The sequence below is a fragment of the Oryzias melastigma genome, linkage group LG21 (genome assembly GCF_002922805.2).
Source record: "Oryzias melastigma strain HK-1 linkage group LG21, ASM292280v2, whole genome shotgun sequence".
Lineage (NCBI taxonomy): Eukaryota > Metazoa > Chordata > Actinopteri > Beloniformes > Adrianichthyidae > Oryzias > Oryzias melastigma.
In genome coordinates, this window is record NC_050532.1 from 25,653,073 (window position 1) to 25,660,487 (window position 7,415).

Below are 7,415 nucleotides of genomic sequence, written 5' to 3' on the forward strand. Positions count from 1 at the left end.
AACAAAGACGTTCATGGATCTATTGGTCTGCAGGGGGATGCATCAGAATGGACTACCGATTGTAGTTTACATGCAACAACTACAGGTTTTTCAAACCACAATTTAAATAAAGAAACACTCAGAAATGCCATTTTTATCTTAATTATCTTGAAAAGTGTCCTCCATCATCAGAAAAATGCACCAAGCACCTGTTAAAAGCTCCATTTCCATTGGAGTGGGTCTTTCACCCGTGAAAGTTCAGTTCACACCAACGCTCTCATGGAAGATTCTGGTGTCATGGAACCAACAGCTCGAGCTCGATCACATGCAGTTCTGCATCCTGTTTTTGGAAGAGTCTCTTTGTTTGTTGCTGCAGGGAAATTTCTCAATTGTGTCAAAAATGACACATCTCCACTTGCCAAGTCTACATAAAAACAGGAAAATATCCCCAAACTGGAACCAAAACTCTGTAATAAAAAGGCCCGGAGTGACGAATGTTCCTGCCAAAAACTGAGACGTGATGACAACGATCACTGAAAGAGAAAATATTAGAAACCTTCACATCAAAACTTTAACACGTGTAACTGTAGATAAATTCTCTTGCTTTTTTAATGTTTTACAGTTGTATTAGAATTAAAGTTTGTTTCCTGGTGCTGCAGGTCTTCATTCTGTCCCATCTGAAGATACTGGTTCCAAAATAGAAAAAAAGAGAAGCAAAAAAAAAAAAGAAAATTTCGCCTTGGGCGCCATGCAACCCAGGACCGGCCCTGACACCGCTGGTACATGCATGAAAAGTCAAATGCGCATAATTGCTTAATTCTCAGTTTTAAACAGGTCAAAATCATGCAAAGACGCGTCGGCTTGACGGACATTTGTGCACATCGGCCGATGACGGATGCAAGAAACTCTTTTGATTCACGTTTATCATGGATTTTGCTGACAGGAAATGTCAAAAGATGAACTACAAGTTTACCTACTTTAAAAAGAAAGAAAGGAATGAAAAATTCCTGGAATCGAAAATGCTTTTACTCTGAAATTATTTTCATTGTTTGCAATAATTTTAATGGACTGTAAATAAAGCACAACATTTTTAATCGATGGCATTAAAAAACCAATTATAAAGATCATCAACGTCAATAGAAACAATCATTTCTATGTTTGTTACACAAAAAACTAAATATTTAATAAAAAACAGTATTTAGTAAAAGATCTGCCTTGTTTTTAAGAATGTAAAGTAGGAAACATCGTATGGATGCAGTCATGCTAGTTTATTCTTGTTCTCAGTCTTGTATGAGAAAAAGAATAATAAAATTACATAAAAAGTATCAAATTTATGATAAAAAGTTCATAAAGTGTTAAGAAAGAGTCACAAATTTACAAAGAAAAGTAATCAATTTATCAGAAAAAAGTAAGATTTATGAGAAAAAAATTTTATAAACTTATATAAAAAAATCATACAAATATATGAAAAAAAATCACAAATTTATGAGAAAAAAGTCATAAATTTAAGAATAAAAAGTAATCCATTTCTGAAACTTTTTTTTTTTTTTTAAAGTCATACAATTAGGAGAAAAACTGTCATGAATTTACAAAAAGTCGGCTCAGAATGACAAATTCAGCTGCAGGTTTGCATGACTTTGTGGGAGGAAGCCGGATCACCTGGAGAAAACCCACACAGGAGCAGATGGAAACACGTCCACGCCGCTGCAAACGCAGAACCTTCTTGTAAAAGCAGCGATGGCAAACAACACTCCACCTCCCTGACCCCGAATCCATTAAAATCCCAGAGCAGCGCTCTTTGACGGGCTTTGTGAACGCTCACTGAAAGCTGCTTTCATTTGCTTCATAGTTTTAGTCATCACAAATATTTTTATTAACATTTTTTTAATGGAAAATGAATATCATCCTGAGAGCTTTCCTTACTGTGGAGTTTCCTTTGAATAGTAAAACAATAATAATCATCCTTTTATCTGACGCCCGACCAGACTGAACTGGTTTGAAGACGGGTCACTTTTTAGGGACATTTTTGAAATTAGCTCCAAATTTGAGCTCTTTCTTCAATAATCTAATAAAAGCCTTTCATGACATTTAGGGAGGAATTAAAAAAGCAATTTCTCCAGTGATCCTGGAGGTCATGAGTTTAACTTTCCTTAACAAATGTTCACGTAATGAATGCAGAGTTAGAACAGAAGAACACAAACGCTGTTAGATGAGACATTTCAAATCTTTCTCAAATGGTTTAAATGTGAAGGATTATCAACTTATTGGATTAAACAGACCCGCAGAGGGTTATGAATAAATATTTCTCTTTACTACACATGGAGACTAAATACTACACATAACAGAACTAAGAAAAAAAAGACAAAACTTTTGGTCCAACCCCTTAAAAACGAATTGTGAAACTCAAGTTGGATCTTTGGAGCCTTTAGATGAGAAAACAACATCAAACTAGCAACTTTAAAAATGAAAAAGGGAATTTAATCAGAGCCATAATGATGAATTATGTGTTCCGGGGTAAATATTTTGGTAAGACTTTATAATAAGATTCCTTAACAAGCTTTTTTAACACATTAACTAACATTCTTAGTGTGTTTAAAGGATGTTTTATAAGACATTTATTAGCACAATAAGTCAAATTAGGTTTAAAGTCAGATTTATTAACATCTAAAGTGAAAACATTGCCTACAAAGACCGTATTAATAAACTGATTTCAAGCTTAACGAATGTATTAAAAATCTTTATTTTACTGGTTGTTTTGTAAAACCTCATCTAAATTATATTTTCTATTGGTTTTTCTTTGTTACCTACTTATGTTACGTATTGTTTTAAGTATTAGATTTTAAGTATTTTTAAATATACTTTAAATTTCGGAATTTTATGAGAAAACAGTTGTAAATGTCAATAAAGTCGTGACTTAAAAAGTGAAAGGCTAAACTTAAAACTTTCTTTCTCTTAAATTGAAATGTTTTAAAATCGTAAATTTAGGACATTAAATCTCAGAAAGTTACAAGAAAAAAGTCAGAAATTTATGAGAAAAGATTAATAAAATTACATAAAAAGTATAAAATTTCATGAGAAAAAATTCATGAGGTTTTAAGTCATAAATTTATCTGAAAAAGTGATGTTATAAACTTGAAAAAAATCATACATGTATATGAAAAAAACAGAAATATATGAGAAAAAAGTCAAAAATTCAAGAATAAAGAGTAATACATTTATGAAAAAAGTCAATATGTATTAACTTATAAGAAAAAAGTCATACAATTAGGAGAAATAAAATTAGAAAAAAAGTCATATTTTTGAGAAAAAAGTCATAAAGTTTTAAAAAAAGAATCAGAAATTTACCCCAAAATAATCAATTATTAAATCTATTAGTAATAGATTTGCAAGAAAAAAGTAATACAATTGTGAAATAAAGTCATAAATGTATCAGAAAAAAGTTGCACATTTTCTAGAAAAATGTTATAAACTTCTAAGAAAAAAAAGTCTTAAATGTATAGAAGAAAAATCAGAAATTTACGAGAAAAAAATGTCACAACTTTATGTGGAAAAGTAATAAATTCAGAATGGAAAGTCATAATTTTAAGAAAAAAGTCATACATTTCTGAGAAAATGTTATTAACTAATAAAAGATAAAAGTGATGAATTTACGAGAAAGAAGTCATACATTTATAAAGTTGAAAAGTGATTAATTTACTAAAAAATGTCATAAATCTATGAAAAAAAGGGCAATAATTTACAAGAAAAAAGTAATAAACTAATGAGAAAAGAACCAAAGTTTTTTTTTAAGCATTTTTTTTTAAGTTTTATTTCCAGATCTGAGTCAAAAACCAAGACATTCTGAACCTTTTGGTGATTTAAAATCAAATTATTATCAGTGAAGAGGACTTTTCATGGTTGGTAATGAGGAGTTTTCTATGTAAAATAAAGAGCTCAGAGACACATGTTTGCAGGACTGCAACTTTATTCTTTATTCTAATTAAAACTTAAATAACCAAAATAAACTTTTCAGTAAATTTTATGTAAATTAATCAAGTTTTTTGTGTGTTTTTCTGTCATACCTGTTTGCTAACTCAGCAGCTGCTCCTACATTTATTCAGTTGCATACTTTTCTTTTCTGAAGCCCAAATTTCTGCTGTATTTTCTCTAAAGAATATTCTCATTCTTTGAATTTATTTTAATATTTTAAAAAAGTTCGTGTGAATGCAGGCTTTTGATTGGTAAATCCAGACATCAGTCGTGTCCAGCTGAAAACTTTCCTCCAGTCAGGGCAGTTCATCCCACCATGTGGCCCCTCCTCCCACATCTGCAGAACACATTAATCCTGAGTGACGCTCCATGAAGAAGCTGTTTTTAATGTATTCCTACCAAAGCTCCCTTTGATAATACAGGTCTGAGAGGAGATGCAGTCAGCCAGGTTTGGTCACATGGAACCAGCTGGAGGAAGAAGAAATGAACTATCAAAATAAAAGCACCGACTTTACTGTGCATTTAACACTTACATGTCACTTCACATTGTTTTTTTTTCTGCTATCCAGTCTTATTAAACAGTAGTTAACGTTGCACAAAGAGTCAAACAACTGCTCAAAGTCCATATGTTCTCAGACATTGATGAATCTACACAAATCAACCGTCCACCTGTTGAGATACCTTTAGACTCCTGAATTTCTACTTTTATTTTTAGCCGTTTTGAACAAAACCTCAAACTCCTAAAACAAATGGCTCATTTGATAACCTCTGGCATAAATTAGGCAAATGTAGTACTTAAAGAATGCATTAAAACATGCATTAGTGGAAGAGAAAACCTCAAGTTTTTAATAAGCTCTTGAAAAAAGCTGAATTTTAAAACCTGGCAACCGAAGCCTGAAAACATTCAACATGTGGCACTGATCCAGTATCATCTATTTCTGGGAAGAAAAAGTCCCTAAAACACTTAAAACAATAACTTTCCTTTTTCATTGATCCACTTTATGAATGATAAAAACTTTTAAGTTAATCTTGGTGCAACACACAAACAAAAAGGTTTTAATTTGAAGCAGAAAACTAGTCCCGCCCCTCGTGGAGGACTGTGCGCTGCTTGACCTTGTGAAACTCAACATTGAAGGAAAAAAAAAACTGAAGTACATTATGTGCTTTAAACTAAGAAAGTGTTGGTTTTCGTCATCTGTTGTATTGTTTTGTTTATTTTCAGAAAAAAAAAAAGTGCCAATGGTCCATGGTGTGTCCCGCCTTCACCAGTGCCTGGGATAGGCTCCAGCAGCCTAGTAATGGATAAAGCAGGTTCAGAAAATGGATATATGGATGGATTCATTAATTAACTATAAGGAATAGAAATGATAGGTTTTATTTTTTCCCTTGTTTCATTGTCACATGAGTTTGTATTATGTTTTTGTAACATTTTTTGTTGGAAAAAAACTAAACTAAATAAAATAAAATAAGCAGTTGAAAGGTTAAACATGCAGATCAGCACAGCTCTCTATGCAGTAATTACTACTGCAGCCATGCAATGTGTCAACTAGGACTTTTGGAAATCATTTCCTGATACGGTTCACATGATGTTAAGTGTTTTAGTGTGAAGAAAGTACGTGCAAAAAAACACTACTTTAGAACAATATTTTCATTGAAAGATTATATTCTTAAAAATGTGTGTGAGTTTATGAAGATATTCATTTAGTCTGCAATGTATGTTTAGGTCGACTGAGCGTTAGCATTAGCCGTCCTATGGGGAATCCCATTATACGTTAGCATCAAGCTAGCAGATTTTAGCTGTATGTGTTAGATCGATCTCTGCTTTTATGGATGGATTATTGATCGATTAATTGATTTTATCCACCCAGCCCAGTGCCTAAATGTGGCTCTCACCAGCTCTGCACAGACCTCTTTCAGAGTCACTTCTTTGAGTCAGGCAGTGCAGGAACAGCCACTTGAAGGCTGGATTTGAGAAACAATGCTCTACTACTTCCTGCTTGTCACCTGTGCTGCAGGTCGCAGCAGGTGGCATGGCTTTCAAATCACCACAGACTGGAACAAAATACAAAAAACAGCTCTGGTTCTCACCAAAACACCAGATTTTCTGCTTCTCCATATCTTTACCTTAAAAATGAAATGCAACATTAAAGGTGAATGTATATGTTTCCATGACATAGAGTCATCTTTGTCATCATGTCAGAACTTTTGCCGCCTTAGGAGGTCAACTGATCCAAACTGGATTAAAAGGCCCGGCACACCTTTGTAAGAGCTTGAATCCCCACTTTAAATATGTATTTTTAAGATACTACATTTGGGTTATAAGTTATAAATATGAGCATTTATGAAACAGATCAGCCTGTCAGTGATAAATCGATACCCCAGTTCCTCTTTTTCAAATTAAATTACAGAAATGAATCAGCGTTTGAGGATGTTTTAATGGGATACACCTGTATGGACCCGCACCTGCTGTACCTGTACACAAACAAAGAGTCTGATAGTCGAGCTTTTCTGCTTTCTTTGCCTATTATGGCTTCAGTTAATGCAAATCAAGAAATCATTCATAATAAATGCAGGTGCAAGAAAAACAAAAGCATAAAAGAAGCGAATGCATTCAGAGATACTAGGAGTTAAAAAGGTTAAATTCATTTGATAAAAAGCCTTTGAAGTTGAACATGGTGATTACATTTATTAAGTATTTTTCCATTACAGCGAGGTTACGTCAAACAGTATAAATTTACATAACTAGTTATTGTGACACAAGTCTAAGGTTGAATTTAATGACCTTTAATTCAAAAACTTTAGCAAACTAGTTAAACTTCAGCCAGGAATTATGTACTTTATTAATTATGCAACTTTTGGATTCCTTCTGTTTATTTGAAAAAAAGTTACAATTTTATTTTATTTATTGCCACTTTTACATTTTTTTAATCTAAATAAAAATAAAAAGCAACATTGTGATGATTGGAACCTTTTTTGCTTGAGTTTTTTTTTGTTTCCATTATTTTCTGTTTTCTCACACCTGATTTCAGTTTTCCATCACTCAGCTGTTTCTTTTTCTTTTAATTTCCTTCAGGGTGTTTAAGTTTGTGGTTTGTCAGCTCATTCTTGTTTGTATTTTTTTACTCTGTGTCTCAAAGAATTGTTTAATTTCTCCACCGATTAAACACTATATAGTTTGATAGAGTATTTGGGCCAGTATACAAACACTTTTTTTTTTAAATAACGACTTGAAATCTTGTAAATTTACAAGAAAAAAGTCTTAACTGTTAAAGTACGAGAATAAAGTTGTATATTTAAGACTTAAAGAGTTTATTCAAAAATTTATTACATTTTTTGTCATAAATGTACAAGAAAAAGTGCATTTTTGAGATTTAAAGTTGTAGATTTACTGGGGAAAAAAAACTTGTAACATTATTAATAATTAAATTAAATAATTTCTCAAAGTAAAAACCTAATAAATTTAAACA

The 7,415-nt window shown here is 32.1% G+C and overlaps 1 long non-coding RNA gene across 1 annotated transcript; it reads right to left on the reverse strand.

Annotated features, from left to right (window-relative positions):
• Positions 1 to 3,757: 3,757 nt before the first annotated feature.
• Positions 3,758 to 5,908, reverse strand: LOC112154730. Its single transcript, XR_002920695.2, has 3 exons — positions 5,857 to 5,908; positions 4,348 to 4,416; positions 3,758 to 4,285 (listed from the first exon to the last, which is right to left on the reverse strand). It is a non-coding gene; the product is annotated as an uncharacterized LOC112154730 (long non-coding RNA).
• Between the last annotated feature and the right edge of the window lie 1,507 nt (positions 5,909 to 7,415).